Raw genomic sequence first — 13,599 nt, 5'->3', positions numbered from 1 at the left:
CTTACCGAAACGCGAAATCTCCCGAAGAAAAGAAACTTCGTAGATCTTCGACCGTTATTTTTCGACGGTTCTTCTTTTCATTAAGCGTCGAATCCTCCTCGAGAGACATCAACTTTTCCAATTCTGTTTCAGAATTATTAAATGGATAATAAGATGAGGCAAGTTGCGGGGATAAATTTTAAAAAATCGTTGGAGATTTTTAATTTTCTTCGAGATTGAAAGGGATCGATCGCATGAGAGAAAGGAGGAGGGAGGGGGGGGGTGAATTCGCGACGTCTCCACGATAAAATCTTCGGTTTCGCGTTATCACCTGCCACAGAAACTTGGCACCGCTCGCTTCAATGGCTTCCTAACAGTGTACAACGCCACGAGAAACCTGTTTGTCATGTAGCTCGTTCTCTCGATATATTAACAGCGTTCTGTTGCTCGAAAGGTAGCGGCTCAAAGGAAATCGTGTTTCTCGCAGCGGCGATATTACGCGGCGGACAATAAAACTTCCTTCCTCTTCCTCGTCCACCCGTGATCCTCCCTCTCCTCTCGAAATCACCAGGACCCGTGACCCGGCTAAATTAGCTCGATATCGGTGAGGAATGTCGCGTTATCCAAAGCGCTTGGACAACCCCATTGAATGGTAACAAAGGAAACGTATTTACGCTGTTTCGATAGGAAGGAAACAGCGTTTATTATTATTCGGCCAAAACGAGATTTTCAACAGATTCGAACAGCTATTCCTCTCGAACAAGCGACGATATTTATCGATATATAACGACTTCTCGACGTTTTTCAACTCAACTATTTCCCTTTTTTCCCCTCTCTTTTTTCTTTTTGTGATTAATATCTTCTCTAATCACACGCGACAGATACGATATAGTTGCGCAAATTCTGTTATATCGCGGCGATAAACGAGATAAGGAATCCGTTTCCTCGATTATTTCGGATTGTAAGGGAAGAGAAAAAAAGGAAAAGAATCAGTGATATCGTGATTCCAGGTATACGTGATCGATAATTATCGAGATTCGAGGAATCGATCAAACTCGTCTCGCGACGTTGTTTCTCTCAAACGACGAAACTGTTATTCATCTTTCGAAATAAAAGCGAGCTCTTCGTTCGTTCGATCCGTATCGTTTCCATCCCCGTCTATTTTTTTTTCCGCCTCCTTGGCAGGATTTCTTTTAAACGTGATCGAAGAGGAGAACCGACCCATCCCGACCGACGCTACGCCTGCCGGTCCCCTACCAGCAGATCCAGCCTCGCATAATTTTCACCGCGGAAGATGTATGAATGTTAGATGTATGAATGTTGGTCGAGGCGAGGGAGGGGAGGAGGAAGAAGGGGACGCATCCGCGTATATCTGATTGTGTGCGATTCCGCAACCGTGGAACCGTGCCGATCAAGTGTTGGGTCCAGATCCCGCTATTTTACGCTTTTCATCGAACGGAATTTCCAATTTGGGGCGCGAGTTTCAAATCCTCTGCTCAGCTTCATAACGATGACTCTTGGGTATCGTTGGATTTGATGCGGCAATTCGAAAGGAGATGATATTTGTTTATGCTTGATTTTCTTAAGATATAAATTTATAAATAGATTCCTGAGCAATCTTGTAATCTTATAATCAATCTCTCTTCGATGGAAAAAAAGAAATGTACCTTGCTATTGGCTGCTCTTTATAATGGCTCTTTTCTAATCATGGTTTTACGATTTACGCCAATGTTTCGTTCGTTTCGGGTGAAAAAATGTTTTATGAACTAAAAACTGTATTATTTTTTAAAAAATTGGAGCAGATCCAATTTCTACGAGTTTGAATATCAAATTGTGGTCCATTTTTATCCATCTCGATTTATGACTCGCAATGTTTCGTTCATTTTGACCAAAAAAAAAAATACTTTATGAACCAAAAAATATATTATTTTTTAAAAAATTGGAGCAGATCCAATTGAATTTCTACGGGTTTGGATATCAAAATACGACTCATTTTTATCCATTTCGATTTACAGCTCGCAATGTTTCGTTCATTTTAACAAAAAAAAAAATACTTTATGAACCAAAAAATATATTATTTTTTAAAAAATTGGAGCAGATCCAATTGAATTTCTACGAGTTTGGATATCAAAATACAGCCTATTTCTATCCATTTCGATTTATAGCTCGCAATGTTTCGTTCATTTTAACCAAAAAAAAATACTTTATGAACCAAAAACTATATTATTTTTTAAAAAATTGGAGCAGATCCAATTGAATTTCTACGAGTTTGGATATCAAAATACAGCCTATTTCTATCCATTTCGATTTATAGCTCGCAATGTTTCGTTCATTTTAACCAAAAAAAAATACTTTATGAACCAAAAACTATATTATTTTTTAAAAAATTGGAGCAGATCCAATTGAATTTCTACGAGTTTGGATATCAAAATACAGCCTATTTCTATCCATTTCGATTTATAGCTCGCAATGTTTCGTTCATTTTAACCAAAAAAAAATACTTTATGAACCAAAAACTATATTATTTTTTAAAAAATTGGAGCAGATCCAATTGAATTTCTACGAGTTTGACTATCAAATTATGATCCATTTTTATCCATCTCGATTTATGACTCGCAATGTTTCGTTCATTTTGACCAAAAAAAAAAAAATACTTTATGAACTAAAAACTATATTATTTTCTAAAAAATTGGAGCAGATCCAATTGAATTTCTACGAGTTTGGATATCAAAATACAGCCTATTTTTATCCATTTTGATTTACAGCTCGCAATGTTTCGTTCGTTTCGGCTAAAAAAATGTTTTATGAACTAAAAACTATATTATTTTCTAAAAAATTGGAGCAGATCCAATTGAATTTCTACGGGTTTGACTATCAAATTATGATCCATTTTTATCCAGGCCGAGATATGGAAGTATCGATATCCGAATAATAAGATTGTCCTAAAAAGAAACCAGTCGTTTAAAATCTCTTCTTGTCGAACATAAACCTGAAAAGTGGCGGAAGAAGCTCATAAAAGCTCCCTGGCGATCGCACAAATATAAATTATTTTCAAGAGCCGCTGAAATTCCGCTCCTCGAATCGGCCTTTCCCTCAAACGGGTGGAAAAAGAGGGATGGACGAGGTATCGGCGCCGTTCAACAGGTGGCTGCGCGTCACACGAGGCGAAATTGCGTCGATTCGAGCGGGAAATGATAAACGGATCCACGGAAATTCTATCCAGAGGAGGACTCTATTCTCCATATACCTGTGACACGCGTGGATTCTGCACGAGTATCGATCTGTATCGATCGAACGATGTATAAATATGTATATTTATTTATTTATTTATTTACGGGAATACCGTTGCAAGAAATTAAAGCATCGACATCCATCATCGGCCTCGTCCACGTCCTCGTCGCTTTTCTCCGCTCCTCCTCCTCTTTTTTCCCCCCCGCGGAAATTTGTTTAACGATAACACGCGCGGCTGATCTCTAACGAGATTCTTGCGTTTTACATTTTGCAACTTATTACCACAAGTTGTTGAGAAGCTCGAGGGTGATTAGGGGACGAGATAGTCGAACGAGATTTCGATCTTCGAGACGGGCTTTTAAACGCGAAAATCGTTCGAAAATTCATCGAGAGAGAAATTTTGTGATTAAGTTCACACCGTTTATCCGTCGATCTCAATTTTCCGTTCTCGGTATTTGCAAAATTCGTAAAAGAAATATTCGATAAATAATCGCAACGTCAATTATTGTAACGAGATTGTTGGCTCTTTGCCCCAGTCTTAATCTAAATTCCAATGGAAATCGAGAGCGGAAGTGTAACCCTTTGCACTCGTATTTATATTTAAGAAGATTATCGATCAACTCGAAATTTTTATTCGATCAAAATGAAACTCACTTTTCTAGATATTATATTACGTTGAATTAACTTTTAATAGAAAAACAATTATATTAATCAGTGAAGATCTATATATATATATCTTTTATTATCTTTATTATCTTTCATTTATTTCATTTTATACACACATTTAAGCAGAAACTATTAAAAGAAAACATCGTAACAAGAGTCTCTAGATCGTAATACCAATGTAAATATACGTATTTATAACGATGAAACGTAGGATAACGACATACGAGTGCAAGGAATTAACGCAAACATTAGACATCCGTCGTCACGCTTTATTCCAAATCTCATCGCTACATTTAATCAACTCTTTCGCTCTGCATAAGTACCGTACGATGTGACGAGCGATATCAGATTTCGTTCTTATTATCAATTTTTTTTTTTTTTTTCCACCGTCAAAGCAAATTCGAGTTGCAACGAAGGAGCGGCCACTGACGATCTTTCTCTCGGCACATTTTTGAAGCGAAAGGGTATTAAAGAAAAACAGTTTATCCACGAACGACTCGATATCGTAAATAAATAATACCAGAGATCGCCACCACTCTCCACTCTTCTTCCTCTTTTCGTAACGTCGCCTCGATGAATTACACGGGTGCGTTGTTTGCGTTATCTCGGTCGGCGCTACGAGAAAAAAATAACAAGGATGGAAAGATAAGTGGATGGATGGAAGCCAATGGATCTCCCTTTACGATTCTTCTTTTATCAATATTTTTTCCCGCGAAACGAACGGCGGATGATCGGCGATAAAGCCATTTCAATCAGAGGAACATCATTGATAATCAAACGCGGTAGGAGCGCAGCGTCACGCAATCTACGCTGCCTGCGATGATAGGAAACGACAGGCGTCGTGCTTTCCACTCGGAATATTCACCGTTGTAGAAAAACGAAACTCACAAGTGCGGATACGCGTGTATACATATATATATATATAACTGAGCAACGTGCTATTTTTGGAACACTAGGGGTACGCTGATATTAGCGTACGTAACAGGTTTCTCGATCCCCCCATATAATTTACCAATATCTGCTATTATATACGAGTGAAGCAACGATTCGTTATATTAATCGCGTTTTTAACGCCGTTTCCAGGCCAATTTCTACAGGACTCTCTCTCGAATCGTCGTGAAATCGAGATTGAAATTCTTCGCAAATCCTTCCGATTTCTTAGCAGAAATTTAAAAAATCCCCTCTCGTCCCTTCTTAAGTGTTAATTTCGCAGCCGATGCGCCTCGTAACCGCGCCTAACTGACAGGCTGGAGCGTTGCTCGAGTCGCGGGTGGGGAGGGAAAAAAATACACACGGGTCATCGACGTCCCATCGATCTCTGTTCCCCTCCCCACCGGGCACCATATTGTTGGCGTACCTCTGTAATTAGTAATTACAGAGGCCGACAGAAGTCACGGCTCCGGAAGCGAAGCGTTGGCCGCCGCGACTCCTTCCATCCTGCCTCTTCTTTTAGGAGGAGGGGAGCAACATTTAATATCCCCCCAAGGCAGAATTGTCCAATAAAGCCGAGTCATTGATTGGCATTGACCGTTGGCGGTGGTGGAAGCCTGCCGGTTTGTTACGACGACGACGATAAATAAATCTTGGCCTCGATTAAATTGCCTTGGACGGAACAAGGACGCGATTCGCGGATCATCGTCGCGGGGAAGGGACGCCTCGTAGGCATTTCGAAAGGGCTCCTCCGAATCTTTTCGATCCCTTCGATTTCTTCGTCGAATTTGCGTGGATGAGTAAAAGACTTCTTCGAATCTTGGATCTCTTCGATTTCTTCGCCGAGTTTACGTGGATGTTCGAGTAAAAGGTTTCTTGGAATTTTCGATCCCTTCGATTTCTTCGTCGAATTTGCGTGGATGAGTAAAAGGCTTCTTCGAATCTTGGATCTCTTCGATTTCCTCGCCGAGTGAATGTGATTCGAGGAGGAGAATAAGTTCTATGGATTTCGAGGAGAGGACTTCTTCGAATCTTGGATCTCTTCGATTTCTTCACCGAGTTTTGGATCTCTTCGATTTCTTCGTTTAATTTGCGTGGACGTGATTGAGAAAGAGATATTCGAGAATAAATTCTGTAGATTTTGAGTAAAAGGCTTCTTCGAATCTTGGATCTCTTCGATTTCTTCACCGAGTTTTGGATCTCTTCGATTTCTTCGTTTAATTTGCGTAGATGTGATTGAGAAAGAGGTATTCGAGAATAAATTCTGTAGATTTTGAGTAAAGAATTTCTTGAAATCTTGGATCTCTTCGATTTCTTCGCCGAGTTTACGTGGATGTTCGAGTAAAGAATTTCTCGAAATTTTGGATCTCTTCGTTGAATTTTCGTGGATGTGATTGATATTGAGGTATTCGAGAATAAGTTCTGTAGATTTTGAGTAAAGGATTTCTTGAAATCTTGGATCTTTTCGATTTCTTCACCGAGTTTACGTGGATGTTCGAGTAAAAGGTTTTTTGGAATTTTCGATCTCTTCGATTTCTTCGTCGAATTTGCGTGGATGTGATTGATATTGAGGTATTCGAGAATAAGTTCTGTAGATTTTGAGTAAAGGATTTCTTGAAATCTTGGATCTCTTCGATTTCTTCGCCGAGTTTACGTGGATGTTCGAGTAAAGAATTTCTCGAAATTTTGGATCTCTTCGTTGAATTTTCGTGGATATGATTGATATTGAGGTATTCGAGAATAAGTTCTGTAGATTTTGAGTAAAGGATTTCTTGAAATCTTGGATCTCTTCGATTTCTTCACCGAGTTTACGTGGATGTTCGAGTAAAAGGTTTTTTGGAATTTTCGATCTCTTCGATTTCTTCGTCGAATTTGCGTGGATGTGATTGATATTGAGGTATTCGAGAATAAGTTCTGTAGATTTTGAGTAAAAGGCTTCCTCGAATCTTGGACCTCTTCGATTTCTTCGCCGAATTTGCATGGATGTGATTCGAGAATAAGTTCTACAGATTTCGAGTAAAGAGTTTCTTGAAATCTCTTCGATTTCTTCGCCAAATTTAGTAGATAAATTTTATAGTGATCGAGGAGGAGATATTCAAGAATAAATTTTATAGATTTCAAGTAAGAGGCTTCTTAGAATCTTGGATCTCCCCGATTTCTTCGCCAAATTTACGTGGATGAGATTCGAGAATAAATTTTACAGATTTCGACATTTGATTCACAATGGATTTCGATAGAAACTTTCTTTCAAAATGGGGAAAGAGTGAATCCAGATCCCAGATCCAAAAAAAAAGGGGGAAAAAAGAATATTTCTTTGTTCCACAAGATGAGTACCGTTCTACTCTCGAATTTAAAACTATTCGCCTTTGTCCATACTTTTAAAAACAGTACCTTTCTCGACTTTTCCAAACGAAATTGTAGAAATCACGCGAAACAAAATGAATTTCCTTTCTTCCTCCCCTCTATCTAAACCAGGCCCCCATATCTTATCGATATGGCCTAAGAAGATCGATCGGTGAACAGGCGAGCTAAATGAATAACGGGCCCAGCAGCGAAGAAAAGAATAATTGAATGAGGATGTTGCGCGTCTATCAAACCGGAATGAAAGCAACAGGTCCCTCTCTCTCTCTCTCTCTTTTTTTCTCTCCTCTTTTCCTTTTTAAATCGGTTCACGTCCACCCGGTTGCGATAGGATCCCGATAGGAGGTCCCGTTTCACCAGATTTATGTAATATCAATGGACACTGGAGTAACTTTGCTCTCGATTTTACTCGCACGCGCTTGTAATGCGTGGCCGATTGTGCTGCGACTACTTTCCCTGTCGATGCTATGCGTGTAGAAAGCTCGACTTATCGCGAAAACGTGTCGAAAGCTTTTTTTCGAGAGGGAATGTATATCCGCATTCCCAACCTTGACACGTCGTGAATCCTTTTGATACCGCAATATTCGTGACATTCGGGATCCTTTCTCTTTAATCCGATTTAAGCCGATTTCAGCCGATTCGATGCGTCATATATGTATAATTATTCAAACGTCTGGCTTTTGGATCGAAATCGCTGTTTCAATGGAAATTACTGCTTTGTACGTATCTGATTCGCAAAACGAACATTTATCGGAATCGGAGGATTATTAGAGAGAGGTTTCACTATTGGTGGAGGATATCAAGAAGAGACATTTCGTTATCCAAATATTTAATCTGATTCACAAATATTTATAAAACATAGTGTTTGTAGGAATGAGAGAATTATTGTCGAGACAATTCGCTATTTCATCAAAATTTTTGCTATTCGTTCTAATGTGCAAGGATATTGCGACATCCAAACGTCTCATTGTCCAGACGTCCATTTCGTTATACAAATATTTCGTATCTGATTCACAAAATCCTTTCGATTCACTATTCTACATCCACTGTTCACTATTCATTATTCTAAGGATATTACAACATCCAAACATCCCATTGTCCAGACATTCAAACGTCCAAATCTTTCGATTCACTATTCTATATTCACTATTCTAAGGATATTACAACATCCAAACATCTCTAGACATTCCTCATCCACACGTTCAAACGTCCAAATATTTCGTATCTGATTCACAAAATCCAAACGTTTCGATTCACTATTCTACGTTCTAATGTGCAAAGATGTTCAACATCCAAACATCTCACTGCCCAGACATTCAAACGTCCAAATCTTTCGATTCACTATTCTATATTCACTATTCTAAGGATATTACAACATCCAAACATCTCATTGCCCAGACATTCAAACGTTCAAACCTTTCGATTCACTATTCTATATGCACTATTCACTATTCTAAGGATATTACAACATCCAAACATCTCTAGACATTCCTCATCCACACGTTCAAACGTCCAAATATTTCGTATCTGATTCACAAAATCCAAACGTTTCGATTCACTATTCTACGTTCTAACATGCAAAGATGTTCAACATCCAAACATCTCACTGCCCAGACATTCAAACGTCCAAATCTTTCGATTCACTATTCTATATTCATTATTCTAAGGATATTACAACATCCAAACATCTCATTGCCCAGACATTCAAACGTCCAAATCTTTCGATTCACTATTCTATATTCACTATTCTAAGGATATTACAACATCCAAACATCTCATTGCCCAGACATTCAAACGTTCAAACCTTTCGATTCACTATTCTATATGCACTATTCACTATTCTAAGGATATTACAACATCCAAACATCTCTAGACATTCCTCATCCACACGTTCAAACGTCCAAATATTTCGTATCTGATTCACAAAATCCAAACGTTTCGATTCACTATTCTACGTTCTAACATGCAAAGATGTTCAACATCCAAACATCTCACTGCCCAGACATTCAAACGTCCAAATCTTTCGATTCACTATTCTATATTCATTATTCTAAGGATATTACAACATCCAAACATCTCATTGCCCAGACATTCAAACGTTCAAACCTTTCGATTCACTATTCTATATGCACTATTCACTATTCTAAGGATATTACAACATCCAAACATCTCTAGACATTCCTCATCCATACATTCAAACGTCCAAATATTTCGTATCTGATTCACAAAATCCAAACGTTTCGATTCACTATTCTACATGCATTATTCACTATTCACTATTCTAAAGATATTACAACATCCAAACGTCTCATTGTCCAGACATTCCTCATCCACACGTTCAAACGTCCAAATATTTCGTATCTGATTCACAAAATCCAAACGTTTCGATTCACTATTCTACATGCATTATTCACTATTCACTATTCTAAGGATATTACAACATCCAAACATCTCTAGACATTCCTCATCCACACGTTCAAACGTCCAAATATTTCGTATCTGATTCACAAAATCCAAACGTTTCGATTCACTATTCTACGTTCTAATGTGCAAAGATGTTCAACATCCAAACATCTCACTGCCCAGACATTCAAACCTTTCGATTCACTATTCTATATTCACTATTTTAAGGATATTACAACATCCAAACGTCTCATTGTCCAGACATTTCTCATCCACACGTTCAAATATCTGAAAATCTTTCGATTCACTATTCTAACGTACAAGGATGTCACAACATGTAAATATCTGACATTTCGTTATTCAAATATTTGTTCCAATTCGTTGTTCCAAACGCGGGCAAATATCAATCCGGAAATCAGTTTTTCACCCTTGTTAAAAAAAAACTGTTAATAAATTAAAGCCGATAGCGAGGAACGCAGCGAGTAGGAAGAGAGTTGAAATACGGGGGAACGTTATCGACGGCGCGTACGAAAGGAATGCACGGTGCACCATGACCGTAAACCTAATGGTTTCTGTCATTACACGAACCACTAATTATCGGAGAGATTGATGGGGACTTGGCCGACTATTAAGTGGCCGCAAATGATACGCGGCGGCCCGATCTCGGCTTACGTACAAATTAGAAATAGGATAGAAAATACCGATCGTTAAAGTTTAGACCCGATTCATCCCGATTCGAGTTCGCATAGCTTCCATAACTTGGCGCGATACGCGAATACGAATCTTTATTTAATTAAGTTTTCTTTGCGCGAGGCCGTGATTCGAACAGAATTCTCGATCGAAGGGTTTGGCGGCAAGCATCTCCCTCCCCCCCGCAATTAAAGCAGCTTGCAAGAGTCGAGATGTTATCGCGAAAAGAAATCGTTTAATATCGTCCGCGATAAACGAGCTCTCTGAAATTATTTATCGATTTTCAGTCGGATCGATTTCCTGTTAATGGAATCGATTAACTTTTGGATCTTTTCCTTTGGCCAACTTTTTCCGTTGGAAAATCGATTTCGTGTAATTTGAGAAGCGACCGATCGAGAGAAATTTGAATTCGAATTTTCCCAATCGATCGATATGTGCGATTCGTTTAATGCGAATGTATCGTGAAATGTTTACAAGTTTTCTCAATTTTTGTTATATCCATATTTTTCCCTGTCCTATAATTGTTGCTCGTATGATAACAAAGATGCATTGTAAGAAGCATTGTTAAAAGAGGGGATCGAATCGAATTCCAGAAAAAAATTTGCTTAAAATTAATCTTGACGATTAATCGAAACTCAACATATTGAATTTTTAAATTAGAATTCTTTCTCGCGTCCCAGAACACCATTCGCTATCATAATTCGATTATTTTTCAATGCACGCGATATCCCTATACGCCATCCTGTACAAGAGAACTTTTACCATAAGGTGGACTCCCCCCCACCCTCCCATCCTCCCTCCCTCCTCCCGTGTACATACGTGCCAGTCTTAATCTGATGGTCCCTTATGGCGAAACTAGAAGTGGACAAGGGTACAAGGCTCGTTATAGGAATTCGATTCTCCTAGAAAATTCTTCGAAGCCTCGAACACCAAGATTTCCAGGAAGAACAGCATCGGTCGTGTTCGAGAGGCGGGTCAATGCCGAACTAACGTCGTAAGTATTTGACGAGAGTTTCTCATCTCGTAGTTATTTGCATATAGGCGTACACTCGTGCCTCGTGTTACGTGATGAAGTTTGGAAAAAATATTTCGACGAATGTTTCGAAACAACGTACACGTACACAAAAAAAAAAAAAAAAGAAACGTTAATATTTGTCAAACAAACATACTCGAAATATACTTCCTCTGTTCGATGTGAAACAACGAAGTTGATCGATCAATTTCAAGGTTCGATAAATTGCCAACGCATGGTGAGTTTTAAAAGTGGCTTTGTCGGATAGATTGATTATCGTTTGATTGAATGGCAATCGTATGTAACGAGCATCAATCGAAACACGGGATCACATGCGTGTTACATCTGTTATATTCGTTGTAGGAAGTTGCGTCTGATTCTTATGCTTAATAATATATTCTACGAATATGTGTGGATACGGGGTCACGGTTCAGGGATAATCAATTTGTTATCCACGAGTATCATCCTCGTGGATCCGTCACGTTCTATTCGATTAAAACGTCTTTGAATATTTTTGAATGTTATGCTCGGGCAGACAATTTGTCTGTAGATATTTTTCCAAATCGAATTAGGATGTGAATTGAACGTTGACGTGAAATATGTAAGTACGTATTCAATTTTTTTGCCATATCTGTTTGCATTAAAATATTTTAAAATATTGAAATATGTATGTGATTCTACGATATAAGAATGTGAACATATATATATATATATATATAAATGATTCGTATCATATGCAAAAATTAGACCGAATAAACTTTGTTAAGATTTTGAATCGATAGATTAAGCAAAGAAGAGTATAAAATTAATGAAATATTGGCATCATTTGATGAACACATAATTTTGTGGAATATAAACAAGAAGAAGAAATAAAGTAAAAAAATTAAAATCAACATTATCTTAAGAGTATCGCGAATGAAATATATGTAAAAAGAACAGAAAATATGAGGGAAGTATAGAAATAAAGTAAATACATACTGTTAGCGCCATCTCTTCGCTTTTGAAGAAATATTTCTTTGGTATTCCAAAAAAGGATAGAAAATAGTAAGAGAAGGATAAAAATAGCGTAAATATGAACTATTAGCGCCATCTTTTGAACATCAAAGATATCTTTTTAAGAGTATAAGAATTAACAATGAACGCCATCTCTTGACTATTTTTAAAAAGATGTTTCTTTGGTATTTTTCCAAAATAGCACCGATTTATCGACGCAACGTGATTATTTATCAACGCGACACTAATTCTTAAAATCTAAATTTAATACAAAATTTAATATTCTATAAATGAAAAGCTACTTCAAATATCCCGATATCACAATACTATATGATAAATTCGATAGAAAAAAAAAAAAAAAAAAATAGGCTAATTCATAATTGAAAGCAATCGCGATATTTTTTGCAACGCAACACTAATAAAAAAAATCACGATTTCCATGATGATTGAATCCTGTGGGCCTGCATGCAATCGGCCAAACAACACAACAACAAATATTACTAAAACGAACATAGTGACAAAATAGTAACAATGACTTCCCATTCTTCGGACCCAAACAAGATCCAAAAAATGAGAAGCCATTCGTTGTAGCCTTCTTCGTGACAGTTTGTCGGGCTTCTTCGATCTCTTTTCTGAAACTTAAAACTAAGCTCGAGATTTCCTAATAGACAGAAAAAAAAAAGAAAAAGCAATCGCGGAATCTAAACGCACGTGAACGTCGCAACGATCGCAGCGACCATTGTCCGCGCATGCGCAGAATCTCGAGCTCAACGGCCGGGACCGCGAAATTCGAAAAATCGGAAAGGAAACGCCAGAGAAACAAGTCTCAGCTCCGCTCTCGATTTTTCAGAAATTTGATTTCCAGAAACAAGTTGTCACTCGAAAACGTGCCTACCCGACCAGAGACTGTGACAACTTGCCCGGCCCTGCCTACTTATCAATAAACATTCACACCAGAAAGTATACTACCTATCCTACCTAGCCCTAAATTTAAAAAATGGCAAAACAGGCATACCAACACATTCGTTCCACGATTCTCACGCATAACACTCGGGCGCAAAAACCTACACTAGGGAAAATGTCCCGGGACACCTCCGACACCCGAGCTTGGCACGCTATATTCACACTCTAAGTTTACGTACCTTTCAACTGAAATCGATTGACGATGGCTAACGATCATTGCGTGAATCGCGATGAAAAATTACATCTTGATTTTAATTAAATGAAAATTTATGATCGAAAGAATTCTGTGTATTATCTTTGAAAGAAGATATGAAATTATTGAGAATTTCGGGATCGTTATTTAATTTAATAATAAAAAATAATCCGCGTGT

General features: G+C 38.0%; 1 protein-coding gene across 1 annotated transcript in view; it reads right to left on the bottom strand.

Annotated features, from left to right (window-relative positions):
• LOC105736367 (uncharacterized) overlaps positions 1-13,599 on the bottom strand; it is a 189,004-nt gene that overhangs the window by 171,317 nt on the left and 4,088 nt on the right. The gene's annotated exons all lie outside the window — the stretch shown is intronic.

This window comes from Apis florea, unplaced genomic scaffold (assembly GCF_048593485.1).
Source record: "Apis florea isolate Af1SG1 unplaced genomic scaffold, ASM4859348v1 contig_2350_pilon, whole genome shotgun sequence".
NCBI classification, from domain to species: Eukaryota; Metazoa; Arthropoda; class Insecta; order Hymenoptera; family Apidae; genus Apis; species Apis florea.
This window is presented reverse-complemented; position numbering and strand designations above follow the sequence as displayed.